Raw genomic sequence first — 19,328 nt, 5'->3', positions numbered from 1 at the left:
TTACTATCCAATCTCCAACCTCGCTTTCACCTTTAAAATCCTTGAAGAACCTTTAAGATTCAGATCTAAAGGAGACTTCCGGTTGCGGCTATGCGGAACTAAGTCGCACATTCGGCAGCTCCCGCTAAAAACGGACTGTTGGGCTCTTTTCAGTATCCCCAACGGCATTTTTTCAACGTTTCCCGGTGTGGGAAGGAGATTGCAATAGTTCCCCAACAGTGTATGGCTTGTACCAGGAGCGAGGCGCCTAAAAAAGTGGTGGTGAACCCAAAGAAGGTGCGAGGGAAGAAGAGCAAAATGGCGGTGGGCGGGGACCAGACAGTGTGGATGCAGTGGGCGCAGGAGCAGCAGGTGGTTATCCAGCGCTGCTTCAGGGAGATTAAAGGGGACCTGCTGGAGCCGATGAAGGCTTCTATCGACAAGCTGCTGGAGACCCAGACGGTGGCGATCCGCGAGGTCCGACCAAAGGTCTCCGACAACGAGGACGAGATCTTAGGCCTTGCGGTAAAGGTGGAGGTGCATGAGGCGCTCCACAGGAAATGGCAGGAACGGTTCGAGGAGATGGAGAATCGGTCGAGGCGGAAGAATTTGCGGATTCAGGGCCTCCCGGAGGGCTCTTTCCCGCGCTGAAGGCTGGAGGGGGCGGGGCCAGGGAAGCAAGGGTTGTTTCCCGTGCTTGGGATGAAAGGGGGAGGCGGCGAGCCTGTGGGTGGGTAATGGAGGAGGAGGGTATGTCCCACAATGGGAGGAGTTGAAGGAGAGGCGGGAGTAGCCGGGGTCAGCTAACTTGCGGGAGTGCAATGGGGAGGGATATAGCAGCTAGGAGGGATCCTAGCTTTGGGGGGGGGGGGGTTTTGACCGGGTTGCTACGGCTATGGTCAAGGGGGAGCTGGAGCGAGTAAAGGGGGTTGGGACGGGGGTCTGCCGCCGTGGTGAACTGGCCGGGCATGGGGTGCGGGCGCGTGGCTGGCGGAGGGGTTATGGCTAGTCGGCGGGTAGCCCCCGATCCGGCTGATAACCTGGAATGTAAGGGGACTGAACGGGTCGGTCAAGCGGGCCCGAGTGTTCGCGCACCTGAAGGGGCTCAAGGCGGATGTAGTTATGCTCCAGGAGACACACCTGACGGTGGCAGACCAGGTATGATTGAGGAAGGGGTGGGTAGGTCAGGTGTTTCACGCAGGATTGGATGCCAAAAATTGGGGGGTGGCGATCTTGGTGGGAAAGAGGGTGTCGTTCGAGGCGTCGAGCATTGTGACAGACAATGGCGGCAGGTACGTAATGGTAAGTGGTAAGCTGCAAGGGGAGAGGGTGCTGCTGGTCAATGTGTATGCCCCGAACTGGGATGTTGCGGGTTTTATGCGGTGCATGTTGGGTCGGATCCCGGACTGGGAAGTGGGGGGCCTGATAATGGGGAGGGACTTTAACACGGTGTTGGATCCGGCACTGGATCGCTCCAGGTCTAGGACTGGTAGGAAGCCGGCGGCGGCCAAGGTGCTGAGGGGTTTATGGACCAGATGGGAGGGGTGGCCCCTTGGAGATTTGCGAGGCCGGGGGCTTGGGAATTTTCATTCTTCTCGCATGTTCATAAGGCTTATTCTCAGATCGACTTCTTTATTATGAGTAGGGCGCTGATAGCGAGAGTAGAGGATACCGAGTACTCGGCGATAGCCATTTCGGATCACGCCCCGCATTAGGTAGACCTAGAGCTGGGGGAGGAGAAGTACCAGCGCCCGTTGTGGCGCTTGGAAGTGGGGCTGTTGGCGGACGAGGAGGTGAGTGAGCGGGTCAGAGGAAGCATAGAGAGATACCTGGAGACGAACGATAACGGGGTGGTCCGAATGAGGATGGTGTGGGAGGCGCTGAAGGCGGTGGTTAGGGTAGAGCTGATCTCCATTAGGGCCCACAAGGAGAGGAGAGAGCAGAGGGAGAGGCTGGTGGGGGAGATGGTGAGGGTAGACAGGAGGTATGCAGAGGTGCCGGAGGACGGACGGTTGAGGAAGAGGCGTAGCCTCAAGGCCGAATTCGACCTGTTGACCACCAGGAAGGCGGAGGTGCAGTGGAGGAAGGCCCAGGGGGCGATTTATGAGTATGGGGAAAAGGCAAGTCGGATGCTGGCGCATCAGCTTCGGAAGCGGGACGCAGCTAGGGAGATCGGGGGAGTTAAGGATAGGGGAGGGATTGTGGTACGGAGTGGGGTTGACATCAATGGGGTCCTCAGGGACTTTTATGAGGAATTGTATCGGTCCAAGCCCCCACGGGAGGAGGGAGGGATGGGCCGCTTTCTGGACCAAGTCCAGCAGAGGGCAGTAGAGCAGAGCTGCTGATTACTTGTTGCGGGGAAAATGTGCATACGTCCGGTGCGGTCACTCTAACTTGAAGGTGTACCTGTGCAAGAGACCCTAGCTGTTCAAGTGAAGACAAGCATCCAGCAGAGGGCAGTAGAGCAGAGCTGCTGATGGACTGTTGCGGGGGAAATTTGCATACGTCCGGTGCGGTCACTCTAACTTGAAGGTGGTTTCTGGAGGAGCTTTTGTCAAGTGACACTTAAACCCGAAACACTTTTTCAGTGTTTCCCTCCCTACCCCCTCCTCTAACCAAAAAAACAACAACCGCTGTCAAGATCAAGAGGAAGGCTCGAGGGCAGGGAGAAGTAGAAACAAGTTGAACCGTGACGTCACAGCCTGCAGGTAAGGGATTGGCTGGTGACTGGTAAGTAGTTTTTCTTTTCTTTTCCCTCAGGTGTTATCGTGCGGGGCGCAGAGGTTGCTGAGTGAGTGCTTGCTGAGAAGGGGAGTGAATAACAGGTAAGCTCTTTCTTTCTTTTTCTTTTTTTATCTAGAGGAGATGGCAGGGAAGGTAGTGCAATGTTCCTCCTGCAGAATGTTTGAGGTGAGGGACGCCGTCAGTGTCCCTGCTGATTTCATCTGTGGGAAGTGCACCCATCTCCAGCTTCTCAGAAACTGCATTAGGGAACTGGAGCTGGAACTTCGGATCATTTTGGAGGCAAAGGTGGTCATAGATAGAAGCTTCAGGCATGTAGTTACTCCGAAGAATAAAGATAGATGGGTGACGGTGAGAGGGGCTGGGAGGAAGCAGTCAGTACAGGGATCTCCTGTGGTTGTTCCCCTTAGTAACAAGTATACCGCTTTGGATACTGTTGGGGGAGGGGACTTACCAGCGGTAAGCCATGGGGTACAGGTCTCTGGCACAGAGTATGTCCCTGTTGCTCAGAAGGCCAGGGGGAGAGGAGCAGAGCATTAGTCATTGGAGACTCCATAATTAGGGGGATAGACAGGAGATTCTGTGGGAACGAGAGAGACTCGCGGTTGGTGTGTTGCCTCCCAGGTGCCAGGGTCCGTGATGTCTCGGATCGTGTTTTCAGGATCCTTAAGGGGGCGGGGTCGTGGTCCACATAGGTACCAACGATATAGGTAGGAAAAGGGATAGGGGTGTAAGGCAGGAATTCAGGGAGCTAGGGTGGAAACTTAGATCTCGGACGAATAGAGTTATTATCTCTGGGTTGGTACCCATGCCATGTGCTAACGAGACGAGGAATAGGGAGAGAGAGGAGTTGAACACGTGGCTACAGGGATGGTGCAGAAGGGAGGGTTTCAGATTTCTGGATAATTGGGGCTCATTCTGGGGTCGGTGGGACCTCTACAAATGGGATGGTCTACACCTGGACCAGAGGGGTACCAATATCCTGGGGGGGAAATTTGCGAATGCTCTTCGGGAGGGTTTAAACTAGTTCAGCAGGGGCTTGGAACCTGAATTGTAGCTCCAGTATACAGGAGGTTGAGAGTAGTGAGATCATGAGTAAGGTTTCAAACTTGCAGGAGTGTACCGGCAGGCAGGAAGGTGGTTTAAAGTGTGTCTTTTTCAAAGCCAGGAGCATCCGGAATAAGGTGGGTGAACTTGCGGCATGGGTTGGTACATGGGACTTCGATGTTGTGGCCATTTCGGAGACATGGATAGAGCAGGGACAGGAATGGTTGTTGCAGTTTCCGGGGTTTAGATATTCCAGTAAGCTCAGGGAAGGTGGTAAAAGAGGGGGAGGGGTGGCATTGTTAGTCAAGGACAGTATTACGGTGACAGAAAGGACCTTTGATGAGGACTGAGGTAGTATGGGCTGAGGTTAGAAACAGGAAAGGAGAGGTCAACCTGTTCGGGGTTTTCTATAGGCCTCCGAAAAGTTCCATAGATGTAGAGGAAAGGATTGCAAAGATGCTTCTGGATAGGAGCGAAAGCAACAGGGTAGTTGTTCTGGGGGACTTTAACTTTCCAAAAATTGACTGGAAACGCTATAGTTCGAGTACTTTAGATGGGTCAGTTTTTGTCCAATGTGTGCAGGAGGGTTTCCTGACACAGTATGTAGATAGGCCAATGAGAGGCGTGGTCATTTTGGATTTGGTACTAGGTAATGAACCAGGACAGGTGTTAGATTTGGAGGTAGGTGAGCACTTTGGTGATAGTGACCATAATTCGATTAAGTTTACTTTAGTGATGGAAAGGGATAGGTATATACCGCAGGGCAAGAGTTATATCTGGGGGAAAGGCAATTATGATGCGATGAGGCAAGACGTAGGATGCATCGGATGGAGAGGAAAACTGCAGGGGATGGGCTCAATGGAAATGTGGAGCTTGTTCAAGGAACAGCTACTGCGTGTCCTTGATAAGTATGTACCTGTCAGGCAGGGAGGAAGTGGTTGAGCAAGGGAGCCGTGGTTTACTAAAGCAGTGGAAACACTTGTCAAGAGGAAGAAGGAGGCTTATGTAAAGATGAGACATGAAGGTTCAATTAGGGCGCTCAAGAGTTACAAGTTAGCTAGGAAGGACTTAAAGAGAGACCTAAGAAGAGCCAGGAGGGGACATGAGAAGTCTTTAGCAGGTAGGATCAAGGATAACCCTAAAGCTTTCTATCGATATGTCAGGAATAAAAGAATGACTAGGGTAAGAGTAGGGCCAGTCAAGGACAGTAGCGGGAAGTTGTGCGTGGAGTCTGAGGAGATAGGAGAGGTGCTACTGGACTAGAAGGGCTTGAGGTTCATAAGGAGGAGGTGTGAGCAATTCTGGACAGTGTGAAAAAGATAAGTCCCCTGGGTCGGATGGGATTTATCCTAGGATTCTCTGAGAAGCTAGGGAGGAGATTGCTGAGCCTATGGCTTTGATCTTTAAGTCATTTTTATCTACAGGAATAGTGCCAGAAGACTGGAGGATAGCAAATGTTGTCCCCTTGTTTAAGAAGGGAAGTAGAGACAACCCCGGTTTAGACCAGTGAGCCTTACTTCTGTGGTGGGCAAAATCTTGGAAAGGTTTATAAGAGATAGGATGAATAATCATCTGGAAAGGAATAATTTGATTAGAGATAGTCAACACGGTTTTGTGAAGGGTAGGTCGTGCCTCACAAACCTTATTGAGTTCCTTGAGCAGGTGACCAAACAGGTGGATGAGGGTAAAGCAGTTGATGTGGTGTATATGGATTTCAGTAAAGCGTTTGATAAGGTTCCCCATGGTAGGCTACTGCAGAAAATACGGAGGCATGGGATTCAGGTTCAATTAGCAGTTTCGATCAGAAATTGGCTAGCTGGAAGAAGACAAAGGGTGGTGGTTGATGGGAAATGTTCAGACTGGAGTCCAGTTACTAGTGGTGTACCACAAGGGTCTGTTTTGGGGCCACTGCTGTTTGTAATTTTTATAAATGACCTGGAGGAGGGCGTAGAAGGATGGGTGAGTAAATTTGCAGATGATACTAAAGTCGGTGGAGTTGTGGACAGTGCGGAAGGATGTTACAAGTTACAGAGGGACATAGATAAGCTGCAGCGCTGGGCTGAGAGGTGGCAAATGGAGTTTAATGCAGAAAAGTGTGAGGTGATTCATTTTGGAAGGAATAACAGGAAGACAAAGTACTGGGCTAATCGTAAGATTCTTGGCAGTGTGGATGAGCAGTGAGATCTTGGTGTCCATGTACATACATCCCTGAAAGTTGCCATTCAGGTTGAGAGGGTTGTTAAGAAGGCATACGGTGTGTTAGCTTTTATTGGCAGAGGGATTGAGTTTCGGAGTCATGAGGTCATGTTGCAGCTGTACAAAACTCTGGTGCAGCCGCATTTGGAGTATTGCGTGCAATTCTGGTCGCCGCGTTATAGGAAGGATGTGGAAACATTGGAAAGGGCACAGAGGAGATTTACCAGAATGTTGCCTGGTATGGAGGGAAGATCTTATGAGGAAAGGTTGAGGGACTTGAGGCTGTTTTCGTTAGAGAGAAGGTTAAGAGGTGACTTAATAGAGGCATACAAGATGATCAGAGGATTAGATAGGGTGGACAGTGAGAGCCTTTTTCCTCAGATGGTGATGGCTAGCACGAGGGGACATAGCTTTAAATTGAGGGGACATAGATATAGGACAGATGTCAGAGGCAGGTTCTTTACTCAGAGAGTAGTAAGGGCGTGGAACACCCTGCCTGCAACAGTAGTGCACTCGCCAACACGAAGGGCATTCAAATGGTCACTGGATAGACATATGGACGATAAGGGAATAGTGTAGATGGGCTTTAGAGTGGTTTCACAGGTCGACGCAACATCGAGGGCCGAAGGGCCTGTACTGCGCTGTCATGTTCTATGTTCTAAGTGAGGTTTCCGAAGGTGGAGGAGGGACTGGTATCGGGATTGGGGGCCCCGATTGGGCTGGAGGAGCTGGCCAAAGGGATAGGGAGCATGCAGGTGGGGAAGGCACCGGGGCCGGACGGTTTCCCGGTCGAATTCTACAAGAAACATGTAGACCTGTTGGGCCCATTGCTAGTTAGAACCTTCAATGAGGCAAGGGAGGGGGGGGCTTTGCCCCCGACGATGTCCCGGGCACTGATCTCCTTGATCCTGAAGCGGGACAAGGATCCCCTGCAGTGTGGGTCTTACAGGCCGATTTCGTTGTTAAATGTAGATGCCAAGGTGCTGGCGAAGGTGTTAGCCACGAGAATTGAGGATTGTGTGCCGCAGGTGATCCACGAAGACCAGACGGGATTCGTGAAGGGGAGGCAGTTGAACGCGAATGTGCGGAGGCTCCTGAACGTTATTATGATGCCGGAGAGGGAGGGGGAGGGGGAGATAGTGGTGGCGATGGACGCTGAGAAAGCCTTCGATAGGGTAGAGTGGGGGTACTTGTGAGAGGTGCTGAAGAGGTTCGGGTTTGGGGAGGGGTTTGTCAGGTGGGTTAGGTTGTTGTACGAGGTCCTGATGGCGAGTGTGGCCACGAACAAGAGGAGGTCTGAGTACTTTCGGTTGCATCGAGGGACAAGGCAGGGGTGTCCCCTGTCCCCCCTGCTCTTCGCACTGGCTATGGTACTGAGGGAGTCGAGGAACTGGAGGGGGTTGGTGCGGGGCGGGGAGGAGCATAGGGTGTCGCTCCATGTGGACGACTTGCTGCTATATGTGGCGGACCCGGTGGGGGGAATGCCGGAGGTAATGAGGATCCTCAGGGAATTCGGGGATTTCTCAGGGTACAAGCTCAACATGGGGAAGAGCGAGTTGTTCGTGGTTCCCCCAGGGGACCAGGAGAGGGGGATTGGTGAGCTCCCACTAAAAAGGGCGGAGAGGAGCTTCAGGTACTTGGGGGTCCAGGTGGCCAGGAGCTGGGGGGCCCTGCATAGACTTAATTTCACGGGGCTGGTGGAGCAAATGGAGGAGTTCAAGAGGTGGGATGCGCTGCCGCTGTCCCTGGCAGGTAGGGTGCAGTCAGTTAAGATGACGGTGCACCCAAGGTTTTTGTTCCTGCTCCAGTGCCTCCCCATGTTTATCCCGAAGGCCTTCTTTAGGCGGGTCAACAGGAGCATAACGGGGTTTGTGTGGGCGCGAGGGACTCAGAGGGTGAGAAGGGTGTTCCTGGAGCGGAGTAGGGATTGCGGGGGGGGGCTGGTACTGCCCAACCTCTGTGGGTACTACTGGGCCACCAATGCGGCGATGGTGCGCAAGTGGGTGATGGAGGGTGAGGGAGCTGCATGGAAGAGGCTGGAGACAGCGTCTTGTGAGGGTACGAATCTGGAGGCGCTGGCAACGGTGCCGCTGCCGTTCCCTCCAATGAGGTATACCACGAGCCCGATAGTGGCGGCTACCCTCAAAATCTGGAGGCAGTGGAGGCGGCACAGGGGGGAAGTGGGGGCCTCGGTGTGGACCCCAATACGGGGGAACCACCGGTTTGTCCCAGGGAGAATAGATGGAGGGTTTTTGGGGTGGCACAGGGCAGGGATAAGAAGGTTGGGGGACCTGCTTGTGGACGGGAAGTCGGCGAGCCTGGGTGAACTGGAGAAGTATGGGCTCCCCCCCCGGGGAACACCTTCAGATATTTACAGGTAAGGGCGTTTGCTAGGCGGCAAGTGGTGGAATTCCCGCGACTGCTGCCACGCACAGTACAGGACAGGGTGCTCTCGGGGGGGTGGGTGGGAGTGGGGAAGATCTCGGAAACTTACCAGGTGATGCAGGAGGAGGAGCAGGCCTCGGTGGTGGAGTTGAAAGGTAAGTGGGAGGAGGAGTTGGGAGAGGAGATTGAAGAGGGGACGTGGGCAGATGCCCTAAGGACGGTGAACTCTTCCTCTTCGTGCGCGAGGCTCAGCCTCATACAGTTTAAGGTGCTGCACAGGGCACACATGACCGGGACAAGGATGAGCCGGTTCTTTGGGGGTGAGGACAGGTGTGTTAGGTGCTCAGGGAGCCCAGCAAATCACACCCATATGTTCTGGGCATGCCCAGCGCTGGAGGAATTTTGGAAGGGCGTGGCGAGGACGGCGTCGGGGGTGGTAGGATCCAGGGTCAAGCCGGGCTGGGGGCCCGCAATATTTGGGGTCGCAGGGGAGCCGGGAGTGCAGGAGGCGAAAGAGGCCGGTATTCTGGCCTTTGCATCCCCGGTAGCCCGGCGAAGGATTCTTCTTCAGTGGAGAGATGCGAGGCTCCCAAGCGTAGAATCCTGGATCAACGATATGGCGGGGTTTATTAAATTGGAGAAGGTGAAATTCGCCTTAAGGGGATCGGTATAAGGGTTCTTTAGGCGGTGGCAACCGTTCTTGGACTTCCTGGCAGAACGGTAGAGTGGTCAGCAGCAGCAGCAATCCGGGGGGTGGGGGGCTCTATTTTATTTTTGTCTATTTACCCTGGGGGATCTGAGGGGGTGGATATATTTGCTATGTTTGCTTTGTGCTAACTCGGGATGTTAATTTATTATTTATGTATAGGGGCGAGGGGGGCACGGGGGTTGTTTTACTTTGTTCTGTATTTAATTCTATTGGGTAAACCTAATAAAAATTATTTTTGAAAAAAAGATTCAGATCTAAAGGAAGATAGAAATAGAAGAGTTCTTACGCCATGAGAAAGGAGCAGGAAGAACAAAAAGGCAAAGGCAAGTCTGTGATAGGAATGCAGGAGAGATTAGTTAACAAAAGGTTTCATCATACAAAAGCCAAACAGAGTGGCAATGGGTATAGTAAAGAAACAAAAGGTTTTGTCCACATGAGGCATGAATGGCTATATAACCATCTAAATGCAATATGTACGGTTAAAAGAAACAAACTAGCAAAATGAAACAAGAACAAGATGGAAGTAAAGGTTATTTCTGATGTTGTCAAACTCAATATTGAGTCAAGAAGGTTGGAGAGTGCCAAGACGGGGGGTGGGCTGTTTTTCCTAACAGCATCGTCCTGACCTGCTAGCGGCGAATCCGCCCGCAGAAAGGGAAATCCCATTGACAGCAGTAGGACCAGAAGATCTGCCTTTGACCAACAGCGGGCCACCTACCACTGAGAAACATGCTGTAGGTGGCATGGAAAATCTCCGCCCCGGTGGTATTGTTCTTTGTCTTGAGCTTAAATGGAACACCCAAGCAGACCAGGGATAGAGAGGGCAGTGTGAGAGTAAGGTCAAGAATTTAATTGGCAAGCGACAGAAGTTTAGTGCCATGCTTATGGACCGAACACAGGTGTTCTACAAAACAGTCATCCGGTCGATGTTTGGTCTCCCTAATGTAGAGGGGACCATGTCATGAACAGTGAATAGAGTAAAGGTGAAGGAAACACTCGTAAATCACTGTTTCACTTGGAAGAAGTGTTTGAGGCCCTGGACGGTGAGAAGGGGGTTGATGAAAGGACAAGTGTTGCATCACCTGCACTTGCAATGAAAGTTACCAAAAGGAAGGGTGGCGTTCATAGGGGTGAATTAGGAGTGGGTCAGACTGTCATAGAAGGACAGTCCCTTCAGACTGCTGAAAGGGGAGAGCAGAGGAAGATGCATCTGGTGGTGGCATAACACTGCAGCTAGTGAAAATGACAGAGGGTGACCCATTGATACAGAGGCTCTTGGGCAAAGAGGGAATGAGGGAATCTTATCATGGTTCTGGAAGGAGGTGAAGGGGTGAGAGCAGGCGTGTGAAATGGATCAGGCATGCTGGAGGGCCGGTCAATCATTTTGCGTGGGAATCCTTGGTTGGGGAAAAAGGAAGACATGTCAGAAGCACTGATGTATAATGTGCATTATTGAACATGAAAGCCACTGACCATTGGTCCATGAGGCGAGTGAATCTCTTGCCGGCCAGGTAATGCCTCCAATGTCGCTCAGCTTCTACTATGGCCTGGGCCTCCTTTTCGACTGAGGAGTGGCGGATTTCAGAAGCATGGAGGGTACGGGAGAAGAAGGCCACGGGTCTGCCCGCTTGGTTGAAGGTGGCCGTCAGAGCTACGTCAGACGCCTCGCTCTCGACCTGGAAGGGGAGGGACTCGTCGATGGCGTGTATCGTGGCCTTTGCAATGTCTGCTTTGATGCGGCTGAAGGCCTGGCGGGCCTCTATCGACAGGGGAAAAACTGTGGTTTGGATCAGGGGACGGGTCTTGTCTGCGTAGTTGGGGACCCACTGGGCGCAGTAGCCTAAAAAACCTGAGGCATGCGTTCAGGGTCGGGGCCTATAACTCCATTTCGCACTACGTAGCCGAGAATGGCGAGACGGTCGGTGCTAAAAACGCATTTATCCTTATTGTACATTAGGTTAAGGATCTTTGCGGTCTGGAGGAATTTTCTGAGGTTGGTGTCGTGGTCCTGCTGGTTATGGCCGCAGATGGTGACATTATCGAGATACGGGAATGTTGCCCGCAAACCGTACCGGTCAACCATTCGGTCCATCTCGCGTTGGAAGACCGAGACTCCGTTAGTGACACCAAAGGGAACCCTTAAGATGTGATAGAGCCGCCCGTCTGCCTTGAAGGCAGTGTATTTGCGGTCACTAGTGCAGATGGGGAGCTGGTGGTAGACGGACTTGAGATCCACCGTGGAGAAGACCTTATAATGCGCGATCCTGTTTACCAGGTCAGATATGCGAGGGAGGGGGTACGTGTCCAGCTGCGTAAACATATTGATGGTCTGACTGTAGTCGATGACCATCCTATGCTTCTCCCCGGTCTTTACCACCACTACTTGAGCTCTCCAGGGGCTGTTACTGGCTTCAATGACCCCTTCCCTCAGTAGCCTTTGGACCTCTGACCTAATAAAGATCTGGTCCTGGGCACTGTAGCGGCTGCTCCTGGTGGCGATGGGTTTGCAATCCGGGGTGAGGTTCGCAAACAGGGAAGACGGGTCGGCCTTAAGGGTCGCGAGGCCGCAGACAGTAAGGGGGGGTATAGGTCCGCCGAATTGGAAGGTCAGACTTTGAAGGTTACACTGGAATTCTAAACCCAGGAGTACAGCCGCGCAGAGGTGGGGAAGGACGTAGAGACGGAAGTTTTTGAACTCCCTTCCCTGGACTGTGAGGTTTGCTACACAGAACCCCTTTATCTCCACGGAGTGGGAACCGGAGGCCAGTGAGATTTTTTGATTAACAGGGTGGATGAGGAGGGAACAGCGCCTTACCGTGTCGGGGTGTATGAAGCTCTCCGTGCTCCCAGAGTCAATTAGGCAGGACGTCTCTTAGGGATAACCCTGGGAATTACAGGCCAGTTAGTCTTACTTCAGTGGTCGGCAAAGTAATGGAAAGGGTACTGAAGGATAGGATTTCTGAGCATCTGGAAAGACACTGCTTGATTAGAGATAGTCAGCACGGATTTGTGAGGGGTAGGTCTTGCCTTACAAGTCTTATTGAATTCTTTGAGGAGGTGACCAAGCATGTGGATGAAGGTAAAGCAGTAGATGTAGTGTACATGGATTTTAGTCAGGCATTTGATAAGGTTCCCCATGGTAGGCTTATGCAGAAAGTAAGGAGGCATGGGATAGTGGGAAATTTGGCCAGTTGGATAACGAATTGGCTAACCGATAGAAGTCAGAGAGTGGTGGTGGATGGCAAATATTCAGCCTGGATCCCAGTTACCAGTGGCGTACCGCAGGGATCAGTTCTGGGTCCTCTGCTGTTTGTGATTTTCATTAATGACTTGGATGAGGGAGTTGAAGGGTGGGTCAGTAAATTTGCAGACGATACGAAGATTGGTGGAGTTGTGGATAGTAAGGAGGGCTGTTGTCAGCTGCAAAGAGACATAGATAGGATGCAGAGCTGGGCTGAGAAGTGGCAGATGGAGTTTAACCCTGAAAAGTGTGAGGTTGTCCATTTTGGAAGGACAAATATGAATGCGGAATACAGGGTTAACGGTAGAGTTCTTGGCAATGTGGAGGAGCAGAGAGATCTTGGGGTCTATGTTCATACATCTTTGAAAGTTGTCACTCAAGTGGATAGAGCTGTGAAGAAGGCCTATGGTGTGCTCGCGTTCATTAACAGAGGGATTGAATTTAAGAGCCGTGAGGTGATGATGCAGCTGTACAAAACTTTGATAAGGCCACATTTGGAGTACTGTGTACAGTTCTGGTCGCCTCATTTTAGGAAGGATGTGGAAGCTTTGGAAAAGGTGCAAAGAAGATTTACCAGGATGTTGCCTGGAATGGAGAGTAGGTCTTACGAGGAAAGGTTGAGGGTGCTAGGCCTTTTCTCATTAGAACGGAGAAGGATGAGGGGCGACTTGATAGAGGTTTATAAGATGATCATGGGAATAGATAGAGTAGACAGTCAGAGACTTTTTCCCCGGGTGGAACAAACCATTACAAGGGGACATAAATTTAAGGTGAAAGGTGGAAGATAAGAGGGATATCAGAGGTAGGTTCTTTACCCAGAGAGTAGTGGGAGCATGGAATGCACTGCCTGTGGAAGTAGTTGAGTCGGAAACATTAGGGACCTTCAAGCAGCTATTGGATAGGTACATGGATTACGGTAAAATGATATAGTGTAGATTTATTTGTTCTTAAGGGCAGCACGGTAGCATTGTGGATAGCACAATTGCTTCACAGCTCCAGGGTCCCAGGTTCGATTCCGGCTTGGGTCACTGTCTGTGCGGAGTCTGCACGTCCTCCCCGTGTCTGCATGGGTTTCCTCCGGGTGCTCCGGTTTCCTCCCACAGTCCAAAGATGTGCCGGTTAGGTGAATTGGCCAATGATAAATTGCCCTTAATGTCCAAAATTGCCCTTGGTGTTGGGTGGAGGTGTTGAGTTTGGGTAGGGTGCTCTTTCCAAGAGCCGGTGCAGACTCAAAGGGCCGAATGGCCTCCTTCTGCACTGTAAATTCAATGATAATCTATGATTAATCAAGGACAAAGGTTCGGCACAACATCGTGGGCTGAAGGGCCTGTTCTGTGCTGTATTTTCTATGTTTCTATGTCGCATCATCAGAACAGAAGTGACAAAGACATAAAACTGGGAGAATGGAATGGAGTCCTTACAGGAAGCAGGGTGTGAGGTAGAGTAGTCAAGGTAGCTGGTGGAGTCTGTGGCTATTAGTTAATAGTAATATTAGTTGACAACTTAACTCCTGAAATGGGAGGCAGAGAATCATAGAATCATAGAATTTACAGTGCAGAAGGAGGCCATTCGGCCGATCAAGTCTGCACGGGCCCTTGGAAAGAGCACCCCACACCTCCACCCTATCCCCGTAACCCCACCCAATCTTCTTGGACACTAAGGGCAATTTAGCATGGCCAACCCACCTAACCTGCACATCTTTGGACTGTGGCAGGAAACCGGAGCACCCGGAGGAGACACGGGGAGAACGTGCAGACTTCACACAGACACTGACCTAAGCCGGGAATCAAACCTGGGACCCTGGAGCTGTGAAGCACCTGTGCTAACCACTGTGCTACCGTGCTGCCCTCCAGAGAAGTCGAGAAATGGAAAAGATGTCAGGGATGGATCAGGAGAAGGTGAGAAACATAACTGGACAAAGCCAATGAAATTTGCCAGTTCATGATGAGAGCTGGAGGCAGCACTGATACAGTCATTAATGTACCAGAAAAAGAGATGAGAGACAGGTCCCCAAGCAGGAGCAGAATAATGACTATTCTAGAAATCCCATAAAAATGCAGGCATTGCTAGGACCCATGCGGGTACCCACTGCAACACCTTTTCTGTGCAGGAAGTGAGTGAGTATCAAGAGAAGTTGCTCAGATTAAGAACAAGCTCAGCCACGCAGAGGAGAGTGGATGGGGACTGGTTGGACCTCCATTCAAGATGGATTATCCTCTGCCATTTTTGCAAGGTGCAGTGTAATGGCCACCACCAGACACATTTTCCTCTGCCCTCTCCTTTCAGCATTGCAAAAGGACTTTTTTCTCCCAGACACCCTGGCTCACTGCTCAGAAATCACCAACACTCCCCGCCCTTACAACACTGTTCGGTGAATGCGCAGGAGATGCAAAACCTATACTTTCACTTCCTCACCATCCAAGGCCCCGAGTGAAACTGCAATTTACATGTACTTCCCTCAATTTAGTATACTGTATTTGCTGTTCATGATGTGGTCATCTCTACATTGGGGAGACCAAATGTAAACTGGGTGACCACTTTGCAGAACACCTACATTAAATTTGGTCCACAGGCATGATACTGTACGTCCTGTTATTTGTCATTTTAACTCTCCATCTTATTCCCAGCATGACCTTCCTGTCCATGGCCTAGTGTTCTAATCAACCTAACACAAGCTCAAGAAACAGCACCCATTCTTTTGGCTCAGCACTCTACAGCTTTCTGAACTCACTTCCACAACTTTAGATCATAACCTCTGCCTCCATCTTGTTCTACGTGACTTTTCACACTTCATCTGGACACAAACTTTGTTTCTTTACGATATCCATTAACATACTTTTTGGCTTTTGAATGAAATCTTTTGTTAGTTAATTTCTCCTTTTCTCCACCTTATCACAGACCTTCCCTTTTGTTCTTCCTACCCCGTCCTCCTTCGACTGGCTTAAGAATACCAACATTTCTATTTTCCTTTCATTTATCATTCTCTGTTTTTACTTCAGATTATCAGCATCTGCAGCATTTTGCTTTTGGTTTCCTTCAGTATGTTGTCACCTCTCAGATCCCCGTCCATCCTCTGCCACTTCCTTATATTCTCTGCAACAATGGCGTGGTCCCATCACACCATTTTGATATTCACTAGCCCGGTCTGAAATTCGTACATTCATCACACTCAGCCTGCACTATATTTCAATGCACCAAGAAGAACCTACTTCAGGCTATCCCAAAAGTGATGGTCTACCTGGATCATGTACTAGTAATTTGGACAACACACTAAGGACACATGTCAAGCTTGGACGATTCCAAGATGCGGGAGTCTATCGTCAACATGAGAAATGTACCTTTCAGGCTGTAGAAATTACATATTTGAGTTCAGAGTGAATGCCACAGGTTGCACCCATTTGAAGAAAAAGTAAGAGAAAAAACATAGCCGAGTTGAAGTCTTTCCTGAGGATTGTGATGAATATAGGAATTTCAGATATATATTATGGTGTATTTGGTGCATAAGGATTAAAAGCCTGAGTTAGTGTGTGTATGACTGCTGCAGTAGTGTTTTTAAAAATCCTAGTTTGCAAGGCAGCAAGGCCCTTTGGGATGCGGTGGTGCAATTAAAACATTGTATAAGCTTGGGCTAATGATTTTTTGTTTGGATTAAGGGGTTTCTCTGTGGAGTATTTAATTAGAGACATTGTGTGTCAAATTGGTAGGATGATGTAACTAATGGGAGGATCTAGGGCACCATGCATTTTAGCAGAGAAGCAGAGATTCATGGAAGTAAAACTATGAAGAGTTTCTGAAGACTTCAGCTCGAGATCCTGCATTGTTCTGACAGGGTCCGGTCTATTTCTTTAAAACAGTCTCAAAGGATCTCTCTTTTTCAAAGTGGAGTATCCAGACATCTCTGTAAAAAAACAAGCTACAAACAAGTATCCTAGCAACTATTGGGATCTGGTTCGGGATTGTAATACTGAGGATGCTGAAAGGTAGCCTAATGCACTGTAATTGATTGCGCCGAGCATTTGGAACTCTTAATCTAATTCCAGCCGTAAGTACACATGACTGAGATCCAGTTTGGAGTATGTAAAGCCACTCGCCAGAGTAGAGGTCTCGAATCTGGGAATTGTGCATTTGTCTACCTGGGCTGCTTGATTGAGTGTCAACTTGTAGTTCACACATATCCTCCCTGATTGGTCTGGCTTCAGTACGGGGACTAAAATTGTACAAGTTTAATAACTCCCATTTCCTCCAACCGTTTTAGTTTGGCTTCCACCTTTTGATGCAGGGCGTTAAGGGACTGGTTTTGCCCTGAATAATCTTGCCATTGAGTCTGAATCAACATAAATTATAGCCTTCCCTCCCTTTATCCGGCCTAACTCATTGTGGAACACGTGTTCGTATTGATACAGGACATCCTGGAGAACGCTACTTTCAATTTTAAAGACCGCCAGCCAGTTTAGTTTATTTCAGTCACCTCGTCCCATCAGGCTTGGTCTATGCCCCTCTACAATGATCGAAAGCAGTTGGGTCTCTTGTTCATGGTCAGACACGTGTACTGGTGGTCCCCAGAATTCTCAGGGTTTCCCCCTGTAGATCGACAACATGGCCACTGTACTGCACAAATTCAGGGACTGAACCTCTTCTTGAATGTATTTGAACTTCTGCTACCCCACAACCGTGACCAATGCCGCATGTTGACTTAGATCTTCAACTGTCTTCCAGTCGGTTGCAGGATTATCTTGTTGGTGCTGCCTTGTTTACTTTGACGACATTTAGTGGGTACATGCCGTGCTCATCAGAATTCTTCTCCACTTGGTTCAGGGATGTTGCGACTTGCTGCGGCTGCTGCTGGCGCACTCTGCCTAGCACGCAACATGCCTCGATATCGATTGCAATGAAAACAGACAAATTCACGATAATGGCATGATTCCAGAGGGTGGTCTCCCCCACATCGGTAGTAATCCATTCCTGTCTTGACTGATTACCTGTTTTCGCCCCAGGTTCTCTCAATCCTGTCCCAATGACCGTGGCCGATTCTCTTCTGTGCCTGTTGATTTTGCCCCGCGCCTCATGGCCATACTGCCCCACAACTGGTTTACTTCCCTTTCTTGCATGCTTTGGAGTTCAGATAGTCACCTGATCAATCTTGATCGCATTGTCTAATGTGATTTCTGTTTCGGTCAGGAGTTTTTCTGGATGCTTAGCTTGTTAATTCCTCACACTTAAATGGCCGTGCAGCTCATCGCTGAGCGCTGTACCAAACTCTCAATGCTTGGCCATTTGGTGGAACCTAGCTACGAAGGCAGTGGACTCTTCTGCGTCCCTTACACCAAAGTTGAATTTGTACTGCTGTAAGATGATCAAGGGTCTGAGACTACATTACCACACTAATTGATCAAATGTTTTAGCATCCAGAGCCTCCGGGGATGCAAGATTTCTTATCATATGGTAGGTTTGTGGCCCACAAACTGTCAATTGTATCACCTTCAGTTTGTCCTCCCCTGCTATTTCATTCACTGTGATAAAGCAGTGAAGCCATTCAATATACTGACTCCCGTTTTCAGTCCCTTGGTCGAAAGAGTCAAACTTCCTGATCATCGGCATATTCACTCATTGTTTTGGTGCTACCGGTGATGCTTCCCGATTTTTTCTTTTTAAATAATATTTTATTGAAGCATTTATAACAGTAACATAAACAATGACATCAACATGGTAAAACATTCTCCCCCCCCGGCCCAATCTTCACCCACCTCAACCATACAACAACAATACGCCCGCACCCCCCCCCTTCCCCTTGGAATACTGCATCTGCTGACATTTTAATTTTCCCCGTGAAAGTCGACGTACGGCTCCCACCTCCGGGTGAACCCTAACATTGACCCTGTTACGGTGAACTTTATTTTCTCGAGACTGAGAAACCCAGCCATGTCACTAACCCAGGTCTCTACACTCTGGGGCTTCGAGTCCCTCCACATTAACAAGATCCGTCTCCAGGCCACCAGGGAGGCAAAGGCCAAGACGTCGGTCTCTTTCGCCCCCTGAACTCCCAGATCTTCCGACGCTCCAAAGATCGCTATCTCCGGACTCGGCACCACCCGTGTTTTTAGTGCCATGGACATTGCCTTAGCAAAACCCTGTCAAAACCCTCTAAGCTTCGGGCATGCCCGAAACATGTGGACATGGTTAGCTGGGCTTCCTGCACACCTATCCTCAACTCCGAAGAACTTACTCATCCTAGCCGCTGTCATGTGTGCCCGGTGGACTACCATAAATTATATCAGGCTAAGCCTGGCACCTGATGAGGAGGTATTAACCCTGCTTCGGGCATCCGCCCATAAACCCGCCTCTATCACTCCTCCTAGCTCGTCCTCCCACTTGCCCTTAAGCTCCTCCACCGGAGTTTCCTCCGATTCTAAAACTTCCTGGTAGATATCTGATACCTTCCCCTCTCCCACCAGGTACTGGGGACTACTCTGTCCTGTATCCCCCGTGGCGGCAGCAGCGGAAAGGCCGGCACCTCTTTTCTCAGAAAGTCTCGTACCTGCAAATACCTAACACCATTCCCTGCTGGAAATTTCAATTTATCCTCCAAAACTTTCAAGCTGGGAAAGCTCCCGTCTATAAATAGATCCCTCATCCTTCTAATTCCTGCCCTCCGCCAACTTGCTTCCCGATTTTTTTGTTTGTTTTTGGAGACTTTCCCTTCTCCGCTCGAATCGTGAACCTTTAAGGACTAGCAATCGATCCAGTTTACACTCATCGCCAATGTGTTGTGCTCGAGACAATATACCGGAGACTTCCAGTTACAACAAAGGGAGTTTATTCATAATAGACAAGGATAATTATGTAGAAGCACAGATCAACAATGACTGGGTCTCAACTTTCTGGCTCCGGGGTCCACACTGCCTGGGTCCCTGCTCCCAGCGCCCCATGCTTTCTCTCCACTGGTCAGGGTTCATGTGTTCCCATTCGATTGGCCCTGAGCAGGTCACATGGACTGCAAGGGTTCACCCCTTAAAGGGGCCACGCTACCAC

The 19,328-nt window shown here is 50.1% G+C and overlaps 1 protein-coding gene across 3 annotated transcripts in view; it reads right to left on the bottom strand.

The window, feature by feature from the left end:
• cdkal1 (CDK5 regulatory subunit associated protein 1-like 1) overlaps window positions 1-19,328 on the bottom strand; it is a 979,997-nt gene that overhangs the window by 687,505 nt on the left and 273,164 nt on the right. The gene's annotated exons all lie outside the window — the stretch shown is intronic.

The sequence above is a fragment of the Scyliorhinus torazame genome, chromosome 6 (assembly GCF_047496885.1).
Source record: "Scyliorhinus torazame isolate Kashiwa2021f chromosome 6, sScyTor2.1, whole genome shotgun sequence".
NCBI lineage: Eukaryota > Metazoa > Chordata > Chondrichthyes > Carcharhiniformes > Scyliorhinidae > Scyliorhinus > Scyliorhinus torazame.
The sequence above is the reverse complement of the archived record's forward strand: the minus strand, read 5'-3'. Positions and strand labels throughout refer to the sequence as shown.